Genomic DNA, 24,310 nt, shown 5'->3' with positions numbered 1-24,310 from the left:
CATCTGAAAGAGGAATTTGTTTTTAAAGTTCACCTAACATGTATCAGTTATGGCTGTTACCATGGTTAATATTACTGTTCGCCAGGGTGTAGGTGAAGAAAACAGGCTTCTGAATCAGACAGCCCTTGGAATGAAGCCCCTGCTCTGAGGTCTACTTGTGATACTCAATCCTGCTTAAACCAATAAATCCTCTCTGAGTCTTAGGGCCCTCATCTGTAAAATGGATTAATGATTCCTACCCCCACTGGGATTCTTGTGAAAATTAAACATGTTCACTGACATTTATTAAATGTTAAAAATGCACAAAAATAGAAAAACCAAATAAAATTAAAAGATTGCATCTTTCACCTATTGCACAATTTATGTTGGGGTCTTCACTGAAGACTCAGCATATTATGCTGTTAAACAAAAAAAATAAAAATATATTAGCTACCACTTTTCTTCCTTCCATGTTTAATGTTCTTATATTAATGTCTTCAGTGAGGAAGGATCTGTATAATTAGCCATTCAGATATGAAATCGTTTTCAAAGTAGAGAAAGATGATTAATTTGTTAATGGATGAGTATGTTCACTGGTTAATGAATTTTATGACTTGGTTAAATTCTGTACCTGTTCAATGAGGTTTTATTTTATATGTATTCACTAAGCACAGATTTTCATTATGTAAATTGTACTTTATGAATATTTATTTGGTAGAGTTCCATTTTTTAGCATTTAAATGTATTTAATGCCCTTAGATGAATTTTGATGTTCTATGGAAAGCAGAACAGAAGTAGTGATGCCTGCCATGAATCCTTGTTTGAAGAAAAACACTCTCCACCATTAAAAAAAAAAAAAAAAGTGAGGGCCTCACTTCTCAGAGCAGTGACCTGTAAAAAGCAAAAACAGAAACAACAACAAAAAACACCTTTAGTGAATGAATTAGTAAGTTGCTGTAGGAGTAAAATAATTAACATCAGCTGATGGACACAGATGGGATTCTTAAATGAGCAGACCCAAGACATGGTTCTTTCAGAACTTTTAAGTGTATGTGCACAGTTTTTTTTGTTTTGTTTTTTGTTTTTTTGTTTTTTTTCTTTCTTTTTTTCTTTTTGAGACAAAGTCTCTCCCTGTTGCCCAGGCTGGAGTGCAGTGGAGCGATCTTGGCTCACTGCAAGTTCCGTCTCCCGGGTTCATGCCGTTCTCCTGCCTCAGCCTCTCAAGTAGCTGGGACTACAGGTGCCCGCCACCACACCTGGTGAATTGTTTTGTATTTTTAGTAGAAATGAAGTTTCACCGTGTTAGCCGGGATGGTCTCGATCTCCTGACCTCGTGTTCTGCCTGTCTCGGCCTCCCAAAGTGCTAGGATTACAGGCGTGAGCCACCGCGCCCGGCCGGGTTGTGTTAAACATTTAACATGAATTAGCTGCTCTAATCTTTACAACACCTCTAATGACATTAGACCCCCTTTTACAGATGAGAAAGGTAAGTTGGAGATGAAATTGATTTCTTAAGTCACTAAGATGCTGTGAGACTAAGCATGACCCCGTGCAGTCTGACTCTGGATATCAGTGATTGTGCTTTGCATGAGAACAGGTGCAGGCTGGAATAGAGTAAATGTGTTTTCACTCGGGAACAGGGTCTATCTGGGGAGAGGAAAAAATGTCATTATAGCGATAGGTTAAATTTATTGAGGGCTTATTATGGGCAGGCACTTCACATGTCATACCCTAGTTACCCCTCAAAATAAACCATTGAAATGGGTATTATCATTCTCATTTTACTGCTAAGAAAACTGAGGCACAGAGAAGTTGTCTTTGTTCATTTAGGTTGTTATAACACAACATGATACTGGGTGGTTTAATTATGTATCGCAGTATTGGAGGCCAGGAAGTCCAAGGCCAAATGGTCAACAGGTTTCAGGTTCACTGAGAGTTTACTTTCTGGTTCATAGATGGCCATCTTCTCACTGTTACCTCACATGGCAGCAAGGAGAGGGATCTATCTGGAACCTCTGTGATGAGGGCACTAATCCTGTTCATGCAGGCTCCACCCTCATGACCTAATCATTGGCAAAAGGTCTTACTTCCCAATACCACTATATTGAGGATTGGGTATCAACATATAAATTTTGGGAAGAACACGGACTACAGCAGAAGCTATGTAACTTGCCCAAGTTCAAATGGTTACCAAGTGATGAAGCCAGAATTGCAGGCTCATTACTACGCTGCTAGACTCCCACATGAGTAGGGGGCTGAGTCTGCTCACATATTGCTTGCCTTGAGCAGAAATAGCTTAGACACAGGAATAAGTCTGATTCTGAATAGGATGTCCTGGGGTCCACTCTGGGATGGGGATGTCAGAAAGACACAGGTGTGAGCTGACACTTGTGGTTTTTTCTCAGGATTCCAAAATTAATTTTACTTAACTTTTAGTTTATCTTTTCAGTGGAAGACATGCAGAAAAGAAGTATAAAATGGCATACTGTAGTATACAGTATCCAGATAGACCTTCTTCCTGAATGGAAACACATCTACTGTATTCCAGGCTGCTCCTCTTCTCATGACTACTATAATGGCATATTATAGTACGTAAGCCATTAGCACAAACTTACGGTTCAGGAAAGCAATCAATTGCTGTGCTACTTCACAGAACTCTTTTAACTCAGACATGGGCCCATCTCACTGTGAGATGCAGTCACTTAGTCCAAGACTGCCCCCCGGCCCCACAGAAGTTTAGCATTATCAAGAAATTGTGGTGCATTGTGCCCATGTACTTGTTGACATCAGAGCTTGTCATTCCCAAAGGCCCATTAAGAAGGAAAGTGGAGCCAGGCCTGGTGGCTCACATCTGTAATCACAGCATTCTGGGAGTCCGAGGGGTGTGGATCACCTGAGACAGGAGTTCGAGACAAGCCTGTCCAACATGGTGAAACCCCATCTCTACTAAAAATACAAAAAAATTAGCCAGCCGTGGTGGCGGGTGCCTGTAATCCCAGCTACTCAGGAGGCTGAGGCAGGAGAATCACCTGAACTCGGGATGCGGAGGTTGCAGTGAGTCAGGATCACACCACTGCACTCCAGCCTGGGCAACAAGAGTAAAACTCTGTCTCACAAAAAAGAAAAAAAAAAAAAAAGAAAGAAAGAAAGAAAGAGAAGTGGAGAACAATAATTTAAAAGAAGGGTTTTTAGGAATAACAAAATATTCAACAATACTCCTTTTAAGAAAACAATAAGATTCATTGTTCTTAAGAGGATAGTATAATACTTCCAGAATTTATAGCAACAGGAAATAGTACTTGCTGGATGGATTGTATAATGCAGGTGATAACCAAGGGACTATTCGATGACACTTTCCAGGTGTTCTGGCATAGTTCAAAGGAGTCATTTAAAGATCAAATAGGCAAGGAAATCAACAGAGCCAGAGGGGTATCACATGGCCTAAAATATGATTTATCATCAGAACCTAGATTCAATGGAAAAAATTTAAAAATCTTTAAACAAAAATACAAAACAAAACAACAAAATAACACCCCTATAACAAGGTCTACCAATGATATTAGTCATAGGTGGGACTGCCAACTTCCCATGGGTCATCTATACTTCCTTAGAAATAAATAAATCGATGGAAATTTTCTACTAGAAGATTTTGAAAACCCTGAAGATCATTGAAGACTTATAATGTGGAACACAGCCGAGATGGTGAGGGCAGCAACTTAATTAGAATATCAGGCTCATACATGACCATTTATTTAGGTACTTCTGCACATCAGCAATGTAGACCTTTACATTCATGATTTCATTTAATCCTCACAATAAATCCCAGGAAAGGAAAATCATTCTTGATTCCAATTGAAGAAATCAAACACAGAGCAATTAAGAAAATTGTCAAGAAAATTGTCTAAAGGGACACAGCTCATTAGGAGGAGAACCAAATTTTACCCACTTCAAGGTAAAGGCCATTCTGTTCTGAAACTAGAGCCCTGCCTTTATTATTCAATTTTAAACATGGCAACAACAACAACAGAAACTTGTTCTTTAACTATCCATGATGGGTTTAAGCAAAGAACAATTAGAAATAGTTGAAAATGAAGTATGCTTCATTGAAGATCAAATTGTAGTGCCAAAGAAAGACCTCCTTGACTCATTCTTCTCCTCTTCAGGCAGCTTCAGACGTAGGCAGTGGCAGCAACTGAAGATGAAGTTCATGAGTAATTCCGGGATCCAGATAACCAAGCTAGGACATCAGAACATTTTATCTTGACCCACAGGAACATATGGGGAAATGTCAAACCAGGCAAAGCTTCTGAATGGAATTTCCCGTCTGTTCTTCGAAAATCTCAGGCAAGGAGTAGAAATACCATTGCAAGTGAGAGTAGTTCCATTCACTTCTGGGAGACAAACTTACGAGCAACCGATTCAAATAAATCAGAAGAGGTACCCAGATAGGAGTGGGATATATTATTTATGATCTTTATGTACCAGCTAATGTCCTCCGTCCTTAAATATGAACTCACTTAGTCCGCCAAGCGACTCATGACTCAGGAATGGCTAATTCTCACATTTTCACATAATTAAATAAAGGCTGAGGGCTATCAAGGCATCTGAGGTCTCACAGCTGATAACTGCTGGAGCCCATTTACATACACATCTGTCTAACTCATCTGTCCAGGTAAGTGACACTGAGGAGGCGTCTAAACCCTTTCCACCACACGGAATTAAATAAAAGACCAGAGGCAAGTTTTGCTCTAGTGAAGAAGTCTCAGGATACAACAGCTGTCTGATTTCAAGTCAGGGAAAAAAAAAAAAAAAAACCGATAAAGGCTAAAATGCTTTGCTTAAATGGGGAGAGAAGGTGTTCCAAAAAAAAAGTGTTCCTAGGCAAGTTAAGCTCCTGAATAACTCAAGAGGCAACACAGCTTAGAGAGGAAGCAGATGGAGACTCCTGATTTCCATTGCCTGAGTTTGCACCTCAGCTTTGCCACCCCCAAGGTTGGTGAATTTAGGTGAACACCTAGGACTTATGATGGTGCATGCATTTGGTTCAGGTCCGCTGAGAACCAGTGCCAAGATATGATTAAACACATAAGACATTTATTAGAAGAGTGTTTTAGTCAGCTTTTGGTACCATACTAAATGCCATAGACCAGGTGGCTTAAACAACAGAAATTTATTTTCTCACACTTCTGGAAACTGGGAAATCCAAAATCAAGGTGCCAGCCAATTTAGTTTCTGGTGAGAACTCTCTTCCTAGCTTGCAAACGCCTACCTTCTCACCAAGTCTTCACATGGTAAAGAGAAAGAGAGATAAAGAGAGGCCACAGTCCTACCCCATTAAGGTCATACTCTTATGAACTCATTTAACCTTCATTATCTCATAAAGACTCTATCTCCAACTACAATCACATTGCCCGTTAAGGGTTCAACATTTCAATATGGGTTGGGGAAGGGAGGTACACAATTCAGTCTATAGCAGGGAGGGAAGGGTGGGGGAACTGTCAGATCTCTATATGGGTCTGACAACTGTGAAAGAAGAGAGAGAAAGAAAGTCTTGAGTAGGAAGGATTTTTGACTGTAGCACAGTTTCAAGAAAGATCTGGCCAGGCTGATAGAGCTCAAGAGCTTGAGCCAAAGCCATTCAAGCAGTCCTGCCTCTACCTAGACTGGGAACGAAGTGCCCTGTTGTGCTCAGTAACTGGTCTGGGGGCAGTCCTCAGGAAGTGTGGTTTCAACAATCATGGTAATGGATTTCAAGGATCAGCATGTAAGACTACAAGCAAAATATGCCTCCTATTGTAAGAGATCTGAGTAGCACAGTTTCCTGGCTGCTTCCCTGCATAGGTAAAGAAAGAGCAACAAAAGCGTGTAGTTTAAAGAGCTTCTTGTCCAGATTAAATGAGTTAATACAAAGTTCATGGCTCATGTCTGGCACATATGAGCACTTAATGTATGTTAGTTCTTATTGAAATGTATTTCTGATACATCCTGGTCTTTGGGTGCCACATGAAAAGAGCTCTCATTACATATTCATCCCAGGTTGTGCTTGTTGATCATCAACACCCATACTTCAATTAAATATACCATTGGTTTTATTGCTTTGTAAAAGTGTTCCAGAGATAATCATTGTGGATGCTAGAAAAGGTTATTGCTCTATAAAAGGGATAAAGAGCTCAATTTTCCTGACTTGAGTTTGTGACCATAATATGCAATTATAATTGCATTGGTTATTTATTTGTCTCTAGTTTAGTTGAGGGACCTTAGAATTACAAAGTTTTAGAAGCAACTGGAAAATGTTAAGCCATCTGGTCCAAACACCATGCTCTGTTTGTGATATGGTTTGGCTGTATCCCCACCCAAATCTCGTCTTGAATTCTCACATGTTGTGGGAGGGATCTGGTGAGAGGTAATTGAATTATAGGGACAAGTCTTTCCTGTGCTGTTATGATAGTGAATAAGTTTCACGAGATCTGATGGTTTTAAGAAGAGAGAGTTCTCCTGCCAAGCTCTCTTTCTCTGTCTGCTGCCATCCATGTAAAACCTGACTTGCTCCTCCTCGCCTTCTGCCATGATTGTGAAGTTTCCCCAGCCCCATGGTACTGAAAGTCCAATTAAACCTCTTTCTTTTATAAATTGCCCAGTCTTGGGTATGTCTTTATCAGCCCCTTGAAAACAAATTAATGTGGTTTAGCTTTCCCAAAGAAATGATCCTTCAGTCTCTTTTCACCAATGGTAATGATGAAAAACACACTGGTTTGTGGGGTTGGCTCCTCCTTGTTTGGGCTGTATTCAGGCTACCTTCTGTCTGGCTCTCTGGATCCTTCTTCATCACCCTGTGTTTTCCTCCAGGAGGCTGATTTCTATGGACTACATTATTTTTATTTTTTTCTTCAATTTTTATTTTAAGTTTCAGGACACATGTGCAGGATATACAGGTTTGTTACAAAGGTAACGTGTGCCATGGTGGTTTGCTGCACAGATTAACCCATCATCTAGGTATTAAGCCCAGCATCCATCAGCTATTCTTCCTGATGCTCTCCCTCCCCCGCAACCCCCGAGAGGCCCAGTGTGTATTGTTCCCCACCATGTGTCCATCACTGACCATTAGAGAAATACGAACAAAAACCACAATGAGATACCATCTCATATCAGTCCGAATGGCAATTATTAAAAAGTTCAGAAACAACAGATGCTGGTGAGGTTGTGGAGAAAAAGGAATGCTTTTACACTGTTGGTGGGAGTGTAAATTAGTTCAACCATTGTGGAAGATGGTGTGGCAATTCCTCAAAGATCTATAAGCAGAAATACCATTTGACCCAGCAATCCTCTTACTGGGTATACATCCCCCAAAATAGAAATCATTCTATTATAAAGATACATGCTTGCATATGTTCATTGCAGCACTGTTCAAAATAGCAAAGACAGAATCAACTCAAATGCCCATCACCTGATAGACAGGACTGCATTTTTGCTTCCAGTTGAGTTTGACCCATGGATTTAGCCAGCATCCACCAGGATATTGGCAGGTAGGAGGGGGAAATCAGGCTACTTATTTCCATGGGCCCCAGGTGTAGCCCTGATTGAAGTTACTACTCTCAAACTACTGAGTACTGGTAACTGTCTTTCCCACTGTTTCTTTTATTAGCCCAGCTTTTCATAGTATGTTCTGTGGTTCCACTATAGCCCAATCATACTTTTGTAGTTAGTTCTTTAATGAGCTCATCCCAAATTGTCTCAATTTAAATTTGTTGTATTTCCTGTTGGTATCCTCACTGGCACAGACTGCTTTAAATTAATAAAAATACATTCCTTAGAGAGGTGATGCAGCCCCTTGGAGTCATACAGAGGTGGTCTTACCCATTTCTTCAAGTAACAGCTTTTCGAATCCACAGGGCAGAACTTAATAGAAACCCAAAAATCTGGACACTGCTACTTTCCAGTCTGACGCTTTTGTGACAATAATTTTGAGAGGCATTTTTTGGAAAATCAAACTCAATAGCTAAGTGTTTTTTCTAAATATCTAGCTGAGCTCAACAATCTTTTGTGCACCTCTCATTCAAAAATTTTTCCAAGTCTTTTAATAATCTATTTTTATTTTCAGTCCTCATCAACGTCTTGGGAGAGCACACTCTCTCTGTGAATTCCTTTGTAATGCTAGCTGCTCTCTATGAGCGTGTTGAATGGGGTATTGATAAAGCACTGATAGCCTTTATGTGTTCTTAATTGACTGTTGCTTATTTCCCCTAAAGACACACTATACATCTTTAATGTTATTACATTTTCATTTCTAATGACTGACAAAGAACCTGCGTGGGGAGTGGAAGAGAAGGCAGGATGGAAAAAGAAAAAGACAAATCTGCAGCCTCACCAGAAAAACCCACCCAGTTAACCGTGTTTTGAATAACATAGTGTCTTAGTACAGAGAATAATACTTTTACGTGTTATAATTGTATCCTTTTTGTCCTATATTTTTCAGCTAACATTAAAATGCTCTCCAATATTTTATGTAGCTTTCTGGAAAGAAAAAAACTCCATGTGCTTATAAAGACGATACAATACACCATTGTGTTTCTATGCCACAAGTTACTTAACCTTGTCTTATAATTTGAATTGTTGTGTAAGTTATGTTACATAAAACAAAACTTGATATTTGATTTGTTTATAAGCTTGACTATTATAAATGTTAGCAATGTATATCCTTGGAAGTAAGACTTTCTGTTGTTGCTCTTTGTTTTCATATTCCTCCTTTGGGTTTTATTCTCAGAAATTAACCATAGGTATCAAAACATTTAAACAACTATCAATCTCTAGTACCATGAAATGTGTAAGAATTTCTACATAACCATACCTGGGCCAGCAAAATGTCGTCATCAGTGCAAACCCTGTTAATGTTCCAATTTCAACCTTTCTGATATTGTCTGTGGTCGTGGCTAATGTTCAATCACTTACACAAATGATTAATGATATTCCAACCCATAGGCTTAAAATATTAATGGTTGTAGAGCATTTTCTCTGGATCAAGATTTGTTCTAGACACTATGCCAGATGGGCCTGATGGGCCTGATGCTTGCAAAACATTCAAGCAGGACAGTTAAGCCTTGAGCTGCATGGATTTCAACTGTGGTGCTCCACTTATACATAGATCTTTTTCAATAAATATATCGGAAATTTTGGGTGGGATTTTAAGTGACAATTTGAAAAAACTCACAGACCGGGCCGGGCGCGGTGGCTCATGCCTGTAATCCTAGCACTTTGGCAGGCCGAGGCGGGCGGATCACAAGGTCAGGAGATCGAGACCACGGTGAAACTCCGTCTCTACTAAAAATACAAAAAATTAGCCGGGTGCCATGGCGGGCGCCTGTAGTCCCAGCTACTCGGGAGGCTGAGGCAGGAGAATGGCGGGAACCCGGGAGGCGGAGCTTGCAGTGAGCCGAGATTGTGCCACTGCACTCCAGCCAGGGGGACAGAGCGAGACTCCTTCTCAAAAAAAAAAAAAAAAAAAAAAACCTCACAGACCAATCGCATTGCCTGGAAATACTGAAAACAATTAAGAAAGGTTAACTACGTCATGAAACATAAATATGTGCAAATACTAGTCTATTTTATCATTTACTACTATAAGATATATATGTCTATTATGAAAAGTTAAAAATTCGCAAAATATATGCACACACAGACAAAACATGGCACCATTTGCAATCAAGAGAAAGGCAAACAAATGTAAAGATGCAGTATTAAGTTATAACTGCATACAATTAACAGTAGTAATACTGTACCATCATAATAATTTTGTAGCCACCTCCTGTTGCAATTAAGGCAAGCTCGTGTGTTACCAGTATCATCTTAAAATGCTGAGTTACACACTAATCATATCCCCTGAGCAGTTTGTCTCCCTGGTAAATTGCAAATCACAGTAAAAAGTGATCTTTTACGATTCTTGCATATTTTGCATTGTGTTTTATGCATTACCATAAATCTTGGAAATACTATGGGACCCATATGAGGTGCCAACAGTCTTTTGGTTGTGTAACTGTAAGGTCCAGACAATAAGAACCCTTTTTCTGGACTGGTTCCTTCTATGCTTTGTTTCTAAAGTCAGGAAATACCTTGCTAGTAAAGGACTGTCAGAAGTTCTTTTGAAATTGGACAATGCCTCTGACCATCTGAAACCTCCTGAGTTAAACACTGACAGTGGTGCCAAAGTGATCTATTTGCCTCCAAACACAACATCCCTAGTTTAGCCTCTAGATCCAGGGCCATACAAACCTTTAAGGCTCATTACACACAGTGATCTACGGAAAGAGTTGCCAACACTGTGGAAGGGAACTTTGACACAGAACATTCTGAAAGTCTGGAAGAATTATACTGTCGTTGCTATGAGAAAAGTCATGAAAGCCCGAGACAATAAATTCCTGCTTGGGAAAACTGTGTCCAGACGTGCTTGACTTCACAAGATTTATGACAGAGGCAGTTCAGGAAGTCATGAAAGAGACTGTGAATATGGCAAAGGAAGGGAGGTGACATTTTTGAAGGGTTTCACTATGTGGATCTTGGAGAAAGTCAGGAGCTAATAGTCAACACACCAGAGGAACTAACAAGAGATGAATCGATGGACCTGAGTGCTCCCAAACCAGTGCCCAATGGTGAGGAAGAAGATGGAAAAAAAAAAATAGTGCCAGAAAACAAATTGACAGTGGATAATCTGGAAGAAGAGTTTTGGTTAATCAAGACTGCTTCTGTTTTCTTTTTATGACATGAACCCTTCTTTGATACAGGCACTGACACTAAAGCAAACGGCAGAAGAAGGACTGGGACTGTATAGAAACATTCATGGAGAAATGAAAAAGTAGAATATCAAATGGAAATTAAGTTGTATTTCTGTGAAGTTACACTGAGGGTTCCTGTCTCTCCTGTCTCACCTTTTGCTTCCTTCGTTTCTTCTGCCTCTGACACTCTTCAAGCAGTAACACCAACCCCTCCTCTTCTTCCTCCTCCTTAGCCAATTCAATGTGAAGACAAACAGAACGAAGGCCTTTATGATGGTCTACTTCTCCACTGAGTAAATAGTAAAAAAGTTTCTCTTCCTTATAATTTTCTTCTAATATTTTTTTCACTAGCTTGTTATACAATCTATAATACATACAACATACAAAATATATGTCAATCAACTGTTTATGTTATTGGTAAGGCTTCAGGTCAAGAGTAGGCTATTAGGTAAGGTTTTGGAGAGTCAAAAGTTATACACAGATTTTCGACTGCACTGGGGATTGGTGCTTTCAATCCTCACATTGTTCAAGACTCAACTGTATATATAATTTTAAAGCATGTAAGAGCATATGTGTTTTTAATAGATACTTCAATTGCTTACAGTATCACTTTACACTATCATTTAATAAAATATTTGTTCACACATCTTTCCTTCAGGTATTGTTATTTCCTAAAAACAGATTTCTTGAACTAGAATTATTCACCAAAACACCCCATTAAGGACGTTGATACATATGGTTCAGTTGCTTTCTTGAATATTTCCACCACTTGAACTTGAGATTCAAGTTTACGTGCTAATTGATAGATCCTCATCAGTGTTAAACCCTACATATTTACAAAATATACATATACGTATATATAAATAAATTTGATAGGTGAATATCACAATTACCTATAAAATATTCCTAGAGTGTCTGAGTAATTATCCATACCTTTACTTAGTAATGATTTTAGCTTTGAGAGTATAAACTTTTCCCACCTGCTTCTAGCACAATGGGCCTCGGTGAAAGTCTTTTTACTCTAGTCATACATTTCTTAAGATTGCCCATACAGCCCTTTCATTTGTCACTTTTCAGACTGAAGAGAACAAACAGCATAGCAGGCACAGAAGGAGAATTTTCAGCTTGCAGCTAGTTAATGGTTATCAAAGCATATCTCACTAAGGTTCCAGGTCCACCCTCTCTGGCACTGTCTGTGGTCCTGGCTAATGCTGAATCAGTTACACAAATGATTACTGACCCACAGGCTTGGGGGATTAATGGTTACAAAGCGTAGCCTGCTGTGCCAGATGTTATGTAGATGGGTCTGATGCTGGCAAAATATTGAAGCAAAAAAATCTAACATCTCCATAGCATTGTCTTCAAAAGCACCTATAAAAATGGACCTACATATTTTGAAAAGAGTATGTATCTGGAGACAACACGAGACACAGAAAGGAGAAGGAGATCTTATTGAAATGTCTGATAAAAAGCCACTTAATTAGGCTCCCTCACCACACTTTTTTTTTTCTCTAACATCCAAGACTGTTGAGAAGTGACGGTCTGTGTAAAGTGACTTTCACAATGTTCAGCATATGCTTTGTGATTAGAGAAGGGTGACACATATTATTCACTCAAGCACTGCTACTACATAGCTATGTGACACCATGTCAGCAACTCAGCTTCTCTGAGCTTCAGTTGCTTTATCTGTTGAATTAAAGCACCAGATGACATGAACCACACTCTGATAATGAAATAGTGATGAGAGGGGATGGAGAGCTATTGGAGTCCTATCATTTGCACATCTGGACCATGTGATGGAGAACCAGAGATGACAATTGAGAAGAGAGACAGAGAACCCTCTGTCTGTGTCCAAACGCCCAGCATTACCACCGACAAGAGTCAGCCACATCAAAGCAGGCACTGGGATAAAACACATTCCATCTTTTTGCTGGGTTTCACCCTGTCTCCAGGTAAAAAATCAGGAGAGCTTACAGAAAGCACAAGTGTTATCAGTTCATTTTCACGCTGCTGATAAAGACATACCTGAGACTGGGTAATTAATAAAGAAAAAGAGGTTTAATGGACTCACAGTTCCATGTGACTGGGGAGGCCTCACAATCTTGGCAGAAGGTGAAAGGCAAATCTTACATGGCAGCAGGGAAGAGAGAATGAGAGTCAAGCGAAAAGGGTTTCCTGTTACAAAACTATCAGATCTTGTGAGATTCATTCACTGCCATGAGAATAGCATGGGGGAAACCACCTCCATGATTCAATTATCTCCCACCGGATCCCTCCCACAACATGTGGGAATTATGGGAGCTACAGTTCAAGATGACATTTGGATGGGGTCACAGCCAAACCATATCAACAGTTGAACTGAAGAGACAGGTCTAAGTATGGGACCTAAAAGACAGCAGAAACATACCTGTTGTCCATGTGAGTATCTGGCAGGTGTTATTATATAATACCTGTGTCCCACCCCATGTCCTCACACTTGCTCTTCTCTCTGCTGCGAATATTATTCCGGCTCTTCACATCTCTGGCCCCTTCTCTTCACTCAGACCTCAGCTTACTCTGCTCCACCCCAGACACAATGGCTGCCACTGAAAACCCTTCTGAAGGCACCCCTCCTGCATCAGGATCACATCATCTTGGGCTACTGTTCTCAAACAATTACCACCCCAAAGCATGTGTATGTGTGTGTATTTGTGTGCATGTGATACATACTCATTTTATTTTCTGTCTCCCCCAAATGCATTTTATTTTCTGTCTACCCCCAAAGTGGTACAGGAAGAGTACCACTTTTGTGCTCATTTTTGTCTAGCAATGCTGCTCTATATGAAAAACCGTATAAACATGTGTTAAATGAATGAATGGATGAATGATCTCTAGGAGAAGCCCTACAGAATCATGTTACAGGATAGAAGGATTCTGCATAGGGGAGGAAATAATCAGAGATCCTGACCCTGGCCTAACCAGGAGGGGTAGAGGGCAGGAATGGCCTAAAGAGGGGGATATTTCACCAGTGACATTGATTAGCATTACGAGTGCATGGTAATAACAAAAAGTAGACCACTTTTAATTGTTTTTATTACTGTTTTTAAACTCTACACAAGCACTGCACCCCTCATTGCCTGCATCCCAGGAAGACTGTTCCCATTGCCCTGCAGTACACCACTGGACTTACAAGCAAGTCTTCTGCTCAATGCGGAGAAAGAAAATATTAAATTAAGGAATGCAGAGGAACCTCAATATCTATGATCTATCTATCAACTATCTAAATATTTTTTCAACAAACATTTGTTGAGTACCATCTATGAGCCAGTGCTGTGTAAAATGCAACAAAACAAGGTGGTGAAGGCATAACTGCTGGGCTCTGTGCCTGGTTGTAGACCCAGGCCCAGGAGGGATAACGACACTGAATGGTAAAGTCTTCCCTACAGATGAGAGTCAAGTGCTTGGTGGATGTCACAGATGTGCTGGGTTCTTCTATTGTGGAATACTAGGGGAAGTTAATCCTAAGAGGTGATGTGTTAGGTGGGCTCTGAAAGTCACTCAAGACATTGCCGGGAAGCAAGAGGAGGAAAATGTTTTGAGTGAGGCACAGAGATGTGAAAAGGGATGGCCTGTTTGGGAATGCAGGCTAGTGTGTCTAGTACTCCTGTGGCTTGAACTGCAGCCCAACATATAGAAGAGCAGGGAAAGAGGACAGTAAAGGTTAAGTTTGGCCAGGCATACAGCAGGCCTTGAATGCTACATTGAAAATAAAACCCCAAGAAACAAAAAAAGCAAAATGATCTTCTATCAATGGGTAGCCATCAAGGTGTGTAAGTGGGGAATGACACCAGAAGCCTTTTACTTTTAGAAAACTCCCCTGCTGGCTGTGAAGATCACAGCCAACATGGCTGACCTTAACTCTGGGCAAATGTCAGCCAGCAAGGAAAGTGGAGCTCCCTATAGCATGCACCTGCTCTCTGTGTCAATGTTTCCATCCCGAACCTCAAGAACCCATTCATGTTTATTAATGACTACCTATAGTACATCACAAGTGTGACATTTAAAAGTTAAAGTTGTTTGAACTATGAGATTGCCAAGGAAATAAAAATTCCTCTACATTTGAAATCCTTTCAGTCCTACCAGCTCCCACAGCTATGGGAAAAGAGCTTAAGGATTTTCAAACTCCAAAGAATATTTTTCTAGAAGGACCAACTGTGAAGTATTTCAAACACTAGTTATTGTTGTGTTGTTTTTTAAGCTGTGAACGTGTCAAAGTCTTTAGTAGGGAAAGTCCATTATCTCTAGTGCAATGATAATAAAATACATAACGTGATATAATTATACATATATTAAAATGATGCATATGCAGGCACAGTGTCCAGAACAGAGCAAAATGGAAAAAAAGAGTCAGTGTTGTGTGCTCCGAAGAACACTGGCTTTAGTGTGAGACAGTCCTGGGCTCAAACCCCAGCCTCCATTTCCTTCTAAGGAATCATTGCTAAGCTTCAAGGAGACAGAATACACCAAAGACATGAATTCTGTCCAAGCAGGGTCACACTGACATTTAATCCAAACGGATAGTGACATTGAGCCCTTCTCGCTTGATTGCAGGGTGTCCTTCCTCTCATCAGCATCTTCTGATTCTTTCTTCTATTTGCAAAAAGAGAATATCATGTGCCTACAATTAGTCCACTCATTGCCCTTGTCCTATGGGTTATGTTAATCGGGTAAAGCTTTGGCTGTGTTACAACAGCAGCACCCCTAAATGCCAAAGGGTTTACACTTCCAGCTCACACAAAATCAACACAGAATCCAGGTGATGTTGGCACAATTATCCCTCATGCCACTTGCCCCCACTGTCTCCAAGTCTGAGGAGGAAGGGGGCTGGGATGTGGACCCTGGCTCTGTCCCATTGGAGCTACTTTTTCACTGGACCCCAGAGAAGTCTTTCTCTACCCAGAACTTCACGATATCTCTAATGAAATCAGAGTCTTCAGCTTCTCTTTCATTTGTGTTTTCTCCTGTATGTAAATATCAGTAAACGAACTTTCAAAAACCATCTCCAGCTGGGTGTGGTAGTGTGTGCCTGTGGTTCCAGCTGCTCAGGAGGCTGAAGCAGGAGGATGGTTTGAGCCCAGAAGTTTGAGGCTGCAGTGAACTGAAATCATACCACTGTACTATAGCCTGGGTGACAGAGCTAAACTCTGTCTTAGAAAAAAAGATTATCCATTTCTACAATAAGGTATAGACCACAGAACACACTCTAAATCAATTTCACCAGTTTTTACCAGGCTCCAGCTCTAGGCCAAGACAAGGTTAACTCACTGACTTAGCAACTCCTACCACCGAAACGATTAACAAGTGTAGCATGGAAAATGGAAAACGGAAAATAGGTTTCCATGACCAAACCCATTGCTGAATTCCTCTATGATGTCTCAAGAAATGAGATTTGTAAATAATGAACAGAGAAAAAGGTGACCTCAAAGGAGTCCCCAAGCTTCGCCATGTAAAGAGCATAATAAAATGTCTACAGCTTTTTAGAGGATATCTTTCTGGTTTCTACCCAAGACAACTTCAAAATTTCAAGGTACTAATTTCACCCAGAAATTATTTACTTAAAATCTTGATACATTACAGAGAGAGAGAGGAAAAAGAAGAAAGAAAGGAGGGAGGGAAGAGAAGACAAGGGAAGGGAAGTGAAGGGAAGGGGGCAGGGAGGGAGGAACAAAATTTCCCTTTTTCTTACATTTTCCTCTTTCATACCTAGGATAAATTATCATGTTTTGGAATTTTCCAGAAATTTAAAGATAATCTAGTTCTATGACTCTTTTCAGAGAAGGAAATCTGTAGCTCAGGGAGGTGAGACTCACCGTCACTAATCACAGGCTCAACAAATGAATGAACTGAACCTTTGTGAGGACTTTCCACAAACCTTGTTGTGCTATTTAGCTAAACAACAGCTTAGATGAGAGGAAGACCTTGCAGGGTAATTATCTCTCCCAGATCCCAGCCAAAGAATGCAGCCTTCTGTTTGTACCAAGGCACTCGGTTTCTGTGTTTCTGTGCTGAAAGAGCAGTGCCTGTTAGAGTCCTTGGCCATTGGCCAGAGAAGCTGGGCTCTGGAAGCAGTTCAGGGAGACTGCAGTGAATGGGAGGAAGGCTCCCAGCTGAGAGGAGCCTCTTGGCTGTCCACTGAGGAGAGGCTAGGAATCCTTCACAATGAACGATTGAGAAATCCCTCCAGGAAGGTAAACAACTTCAAGTGTGCAATTGGTGGCCAAGGATGAAATACTGATGTGAGCAAAAGGCCAATTAAATGTCCGCCTGGTTACTCATTTTTTTCTCTTCTTCTTTTCCACTCCCTTCCTCCCTCCTCTTCCCCTTCCTGTGGCTTCTCCTCCTCCTCCACCTCCTCCTGCTGCTGCTTCCCTTCTTCTTCCTTCCTTTTTTCATAAACCACTAAAATGATTTATTTTTTTCAGGTATCTAAACCCTAGATGTTTAAAATCTCCAACATCTATTTTAGATGGAGTGTTGGGTGATGCACACAGCCTAGAGAAGCTCCTTATGTAACTGAGGTGTTTACCAACTCTTCACTATTTCTTCTCATTACTGGTCTGTAACTCAATGCTCTTCTGCACAGATATAGTAAGTAAAGTGCAGAGCTGGTGGTCAAATAGACCTGGATTAGAATTCTGACTCTGTATCTAACTGTGTGTCCTTGAAGAAGTTGTTTGCTGTCTCTGATTCTCACTTTCCACACTAAGAATAGACATAAAGTGCAGACCCTGCAGAATCAGAAGGAGGAAATCTCAGATGCATTCCATTACCCAGCTCTCTGTGTGTTAAAGAGCTTCAAGGTTTGCTCCTTTTTTCTTCCCTGGTGACAATTTCCATGTGCCAGATAAAAATATTTTTCATTCACTCATTTGTTTATTCACTAAGTGTTGACTTCATGGGATAGTCAACTGTTCTAGGTTCTGAGTTTTCAGGAATGACCCGAAGACACAACGTGCCTACCCTCATGGAGACAGGCTCTGGTAGTGAAGGTCAGTAAGTCAACACCAGAAAAGAAAGTGAGCAAAATTTTACGTTTTAGTTACTGTTAAATTTCTAGTTCCATGAATGGTTCCTGGCACATAGTAGATGGTCAGTTAATATCTGTAGAATGATTTAAATGAATTACATTTGGTAAAAAAAAGAAATTAAAACATAAGAGGCAACATTTAAAATATTATTTAACCTGTAAGTATATGTTATTACTATGTCTAGTAATGATCAGTTCTATGAGGAAAAATCAAGTACAGTGAAAATCAAAAGTTATTAAGAGTTATAAGGTGGTGAGGGAAACCTTTATAAGGAGGAGGTATTTGAGTAGAGAGCTAAGTTAAAATGAGGCAGCAATCATAATGAATATTTATTCATCACCTAATCATACGAGAAGAGTTCTTGAGTTTTCCATACATTCAATTATTAAACTCTCCATAATCCAATGAGAGATTGCCATTATCATCACCACCCTAACACTGATGGAATGAAGCACTGGGAATCAAAGAACTTGTCCAGGGTCAAACTCTCTTCTATCTGTCTAGTGGCATTTCCACTCTAGATAGACAGAAGAGAAGTTGAGATTTGAACCCATAACCCTGACTCTAGGTTTGTGTGTTCAGCCTTCTTGTGGCACTGGCTTACTTCCATCAGGTTAGATGACATTCTCAAGCCTTGGACTACTCAGATCCAAATTATAGAATAATGGTTCAATCATATTGTGTGTTTCACAATAACCTATGCTCAAAGTGTTAGTAGCAGACAGAAATGTTTGTTGCCCCCATAGGCAAATAGTATAGGCTTTAGGATTTTGGAGCAATCTCTGCCATCATCCACAGAAAACTCCTCTCCTTTTGAGAGACACCTCTTTGCCAGCTATTAGGCCTTAGTAGAAACTGAATGCTTGACTATGGGCCACTAAGTATCTGAGCTACCTATCATGAACTGGGTGTTACCTGACCTATCAAGCCATAAGGTTAGGCATGCAGTACAATACTTCATCACCAAAGGAAATTCTGTATTCTGGTTCAGGCCCAAGAAGGTCCTGAAGACATAAGTAAATTACATGAAGAAGTGACCCAAATGCCCATGGTCCCTACTCTGGCTACCCTGCCTTCTCTCTTCTAACCTGCACCTGTGGCTTCATGGATAGTACCCTATGATCAGTTGACAGAGGAAGAGAACAGTTGAATCTGGCTTCAGATGGTTTTGCATAATATGCGGACACCACCAAATGTGGACAGCTGCAGCACCACAGCTTCTTTCCAGAACATCCATGAAGGACAGTAGCAAAGGGAAAACCTCCCAGTGAACAGAACATTGGGCAGTGCACCTGGTTGTGCACTTTACTTGGAAGAAGAAAAGGCTAGACATGCAATTACGCATCAATGCATGGGCTGCAGAATCAATAGTTTGGCTAGATGCTCAGGGTCCTGGAAGGAAATGGAGTTTCCATTTATATTTATGTCTTTCCAACCGGGGCATAGGCTCCACCAGGACAAGACCTGCATCTGAGCCACCTGCCAGTCACTGGGATTTTAGGGTACAGAGAGGCCCAAACTTTGAAAAGGGAACACAGAACAGTACGGTTCAAAGAGGAAGAAACCTGAGGAAGACAAGCCTGACTTGACTGGCTCCATCTCTTAAACTGCTCCAGGGCTGGGAGTCGGAATGCCTCCATGGGCTAGAAGAGCTTGAGTTGTTAAAACCATAAATTTCATCCTCACTACCTGTATGTTTGAAAATAGCTATACTCCCTTCCAGATGTCACTCCGTGCAGTTTAGAGGCTGCCTTGAAGGGAGTCCACTGATCTTCCTTTTTTCTGTGTCCTGAACCTGAGGCTCCTCACAGACCTGGAGTCTGTGTCTTCCCCAGCACCCTTTGTGGGGGTTGAATAATGTCACCACAGATGTCCACATCCTAATCCCTGGAACCTGTGAATATGTTACCTTACATGGCAGAGAGACTTTGCAGGTATGACAAAGGTAAGAATCTTGAAATGGGGAGATAACTTATCTGGGTAAACCCAATGTGGTCCCAAGAATCTTGAGGGAAGCAGAGGTAGTTCAGAGTCCGAAGGAAGGTGATTTGATGTGAGACCGCTAGCCAAGAAATGAGGATGGACTCTAAAACCTAGAAAAGACTGTGTGAAACAGTCTCCCCATCGCCTCCAGAAGGAACAGATTCCTGGCAACACTTTGATTTTAGCTCACCAAGATCGAGTTTGCACATCCAAATTTCAGAACTGTAAGATAATACATTTGTCTTGTGTAAGCCACTAAGTGGTGGTAATGTTTCCGTGGTGATAGAAAACTAATACGAGCCATATGATGGATCTGCTGAGATGACAGAAGTCCACTCGAAGATGAACAATCCATTCCTATGTAAGGTAGACACTCTAGTTTCTTGTGGCTATATAAGTGAGCCAAAGATGGCCTCTACGTATTGGCTACTGAGTTGTTTATTTCTTTGCAGAAAGCTGAGACCCCTGAGCTCAAAACTCCACTCGCTCCAAAGTCAAATGTGTTGCATATCCAGTTATTTAAAATATAACCTAAACAAGTCATTTGTAGCCTGTTTGTTTTGCATACTCCAGGAAACCTCACCAGACAGTCGTTACCCATTGATAAGATAGGGCCTTGTAATTACAAATTCAGAAGAAGCAACTGCTACCCTTGGGAGCTTTCTGACCCAGCCTTACTGTTCAGCAACATCACCTGGGCACACAAACCACTGGATGGTCTCGTGCTGTAAGGACTTCCCTGTTATGCAGCCCTGTCCAAGTACTGCCCCATAAGGCTTGCTGTGTGTTACAGCCTTTCAGGATCATATCCTATTTCTTGATCAGCCTCCAAATCCCTTGAACTTCCTATTTACTGGCCTCTAGTAGGAGAATGCCCAGAGTTGCCCAGGACTTACTTTAAACAACTAAACTATTATTTAAGGAATCAAATCAGATTCTAAGTTGTCAAATTTTCTGCATGTAAGACTGCATATATATATATACTTAACTCTATGTAATGTTAAATATATAGTTAGTCTTGTTTCCAATTATATAATATTTTTCACTTACTATCTAGCAGGAAGTTGGCATACAAGACAAAGTGATACCTGCTCAATTAGCCTGTGTGCCTGATGGAGATAAACAAAACAAAAAGAATTTTAAGGTACACCCACCCCTTGTTAATGTATTCTTTTGGTTAAGTTTATTACAGCTCAAGTATACTATCTGCTTTCGACTATTAAGGAACTCATCTATTTAGTACTTATTCCAGTCTGGGCAGCTATGCTTAACTCGTGATCAGGAATTTTTGTTTAACAGAACTGAGAGGGCAAGGGGTTAATTTCCACCCTGGAAATTGCTGACTGATGATGCATTCACGCTGAGGTTGTGTTGCTGAACATTTCACAGGTAGATTGGGAACAACGTGATTTAGAGAAGCAATAACATACTTCTCAGGAGAGGAGAAATTGAAAACTGCTTGTACAGTAGATTAACTTATAAGTGTAAATGACTTATTTGGTTTGAAGCTAAGTCACAAGTTAGGCACATGAAATGTGGGTGTAATTAGGCCTGTTTCACATTAAGTACCATGTTTATTTCCCATCTATAAACTGATAAATAATGCAGCTATTGGAAACTAAAATTGTCATGCAATAGTGATGCATAGATTTAGCATTTTTATAGAAGGTTTTATGCATATCCTACAAATGAGTCGAGAACATAGTTGACTTGCTTGCAATTAAATTCAAAGTTCACATAGAACCTGAGATGAATGTTTTCCCCTCTTTTGGGACACACACACAGAAACACACACACACTCATATAATGGTAAAATTTACATAACATACATTTGCCATTTTAATCTCATGTGTATGATTATATATATGATTCAGAGCCATTAATTGCTTTCAAAATGTTGTGCATTTGTCACCATTATTTCTTAAAAGTTTTCAACACCCAAACAGAAACTGTAGACCTGTTAAGCAATTACACTTCATCACCCACCCGCCAGCCCCTGGTGTCTGCTAATCTACTTTCCATGTCTATGGATTTCCCATTATAGATATTTCATATAAGTGGAATCATACAAGATTTATTCTTTTGTCTGTTTTATTTCACTTAACATAACATTTTCAAGGCTCATCCTTGCTGCAGGGTATTATCAGAAGTTCATACATTTTCTTGCCTAAATAATATTCTACTGCATAAATACGTCACATTTAGTTTATTCATGCATCAGTTGATGGACATAGGTTGTTTCTACATTTCGACAATTGTGAATAAGGGTAAGATTGGATTTTAATAAATAGATGGGCAAAGTTGAGATATTCCTTGACCTTTAGAATTCTTTTTGTCCTTTTCAAACTTGCCATCCTCCACCTCTCTAGAAAAAATAGTAATAATAAGTAGGGCTATTTCCTTTGGAGAGGGAAAAAACTTAATTTTAAAGGAATCACCTTGGTAAAAATGAAAAAAATTTGATAGATAATTGAAAATAGCCATTTTACATCCTTAAAAAACAGTTAACCATCATCTTTAGAAAAAGAAGTACATTTCTCAACTAGTTAGTAGAAGAAGTTTTTTAAGAAAATTACCTTTAATCGGCATCTGTCTGTGTGTAAGAAGAAAGAACAGGAAAATCATCAGCCTTTTCTGCTTCATCATTGGAATATTTCAGAAAAACAAAATGATCTTTATAATCCTGATAATTATCTCAAAAATGGTGTTTGTTTGTTACACAAGATAAAACAAAACGTTTTTCTTTATACTTACTCAACTTCCACACCACTATTTCACTTCTGGTCATCAAATGTGTGCTTTTTTTCTCCCTCACACCAAACAATTTTTAAATTCTTGGCAGACAACAGCTGGGTGTCCTATGATTTAACTCACTCACTTAACTCATATGATCTCAGGATCGTATCAGACCCCATAGGCTAAGGTTCAGTCCCACAAGACTGCCCCCACTTCAAAAGTCAGTAACAAGATCTAGGGTATCATCATTGCTTCTGACTTGGCAAGTACAAATTCAGAGGTTCCAGTAACCCCCTTTCTCAGGGTTAATAATTTTCTACAATAGCGTATAGAACTCAGAAAAGTGCTTTACATATGATTACAAGTTTATTATAAGAGATACAACTCAGAAGCTGACAAATTGGAGATATGTGTTATAGTTTGAACGTATCTCAAAAATTCATATGTTGGAAACTCAATCTCCGATGATTGGGGTTGGAGCCTAACAAGAGGTAATTAGGTCATGAAGGCTTTGCCCTAATGAATGGATGAATGTCATTATCAAGGGAGTGGGTTAGTTACCAAAGACTAAATTTATTAGAAAAGTGAGTTTGCCCCCTTCATGTTCTCTCACTCCCATCCTCACCTATATGCCTTGTTCCGTGGGATGACATGGTACTAAGGCTCTCAAGTGCTCTTGGACTCCCCAGTCCTCAGAACCATAAGCCAAATAAATTTCTGTTTATTATAAATTACCCAGTATGTGGTATTCTGCTATAGCAAAATAAAATGGACTCAGACAGAATATTGGTACTGAACAAGTGATGATGTTGCTATAACAAATACCTGCAAATGTGAAAGTAGCTTTGGAACTGGGGAATGTGCACAGGTTAGAAGAATTTAGGAAAGCAGGCTAGGAAAAGCCTAGATTGCCATAAACAGAGCATTAAGGGCTGTTGTGGGGAGGACTCAGAAGAAGAGAATAGCTGTAAGAAAAGTCTGAATCTTCTTAAAGTTTATTTAAGTGGTCATGATCAGAATGTTGGTAGAAATATGAGCAGTAAAAGACATTCTGATGAGGACTGAGAGAGAAACAAGGAATAATTTATTGGAAACTGAAATAAAGCCTATCTTTGTTATAAATTGACAAAGCATTTGGTTGAACTGTGTCCATTTTCAAGGGCTTTATGGAAGGTGAAATTTAAGTAAGAGTGATAAACTATTAGGCTTGTTTTTGCCATTGGATATAACAGCAAAACTGCAATTACATCTGCACCAACCTCATAGGATATTTGGTAGAAGAAATTACTAAGCAAGATATTGAAAGACTTGCCTGGCTACTTGTAACTGCTTACAGTGAAGTGATAGAAGTCAGAAGTGATGTAAAGAGGAAATTTGTAATTAAAAGGGAAGCAGAATGAAAAGACTTGGAAAAGCTTAGCCTGCCATGTCAGGAAGAGAAAAAAGAAAGAAATAAACAAAAAAAAAAACAAAAAAAAACATGCTTGGGAGAGAACACTAAGAGTGTGACCAAGTGACCTTTTGCTAAAGTGATTAATATGGATAGAAGGAGGCTAGCTTCCATCTAACCAGACAATGAGAGAATGCTCTTGGAAGCATTTCAGAGCTATCCCAGGTGAGCCAGAAACTTGAGGACAAGGTTTTCAAAGAAATGCCCATGGAACCTCAGAATCTGCTGCCCTGTGACATCTAAAATTCAGAGATCCCTGAATTCTGGTGCGGCATCCCTCAGCCACCCCAGCTGTGGCTCAGGTGTGTCTAGGTGTGGCTTTACCCACTGTT

This window comes from Colobus angolensis, unplaced genomic scaffold (assembly GCF_000951035.1).
Source record: "Colobus angolensis palliatus isolate OR3802 unplaced genomic scaffold, Cang.pa_1.0 Scaffold262, whole genome shotgun sequence".
NCBI lineage: Eukaryota > Metazoa > Chordata > Mammalia > Primates > Cercopithecidae > Colobus > Colobus angolensis.
Note: the sequence above shows the minus strand (reverse complement) of the source record.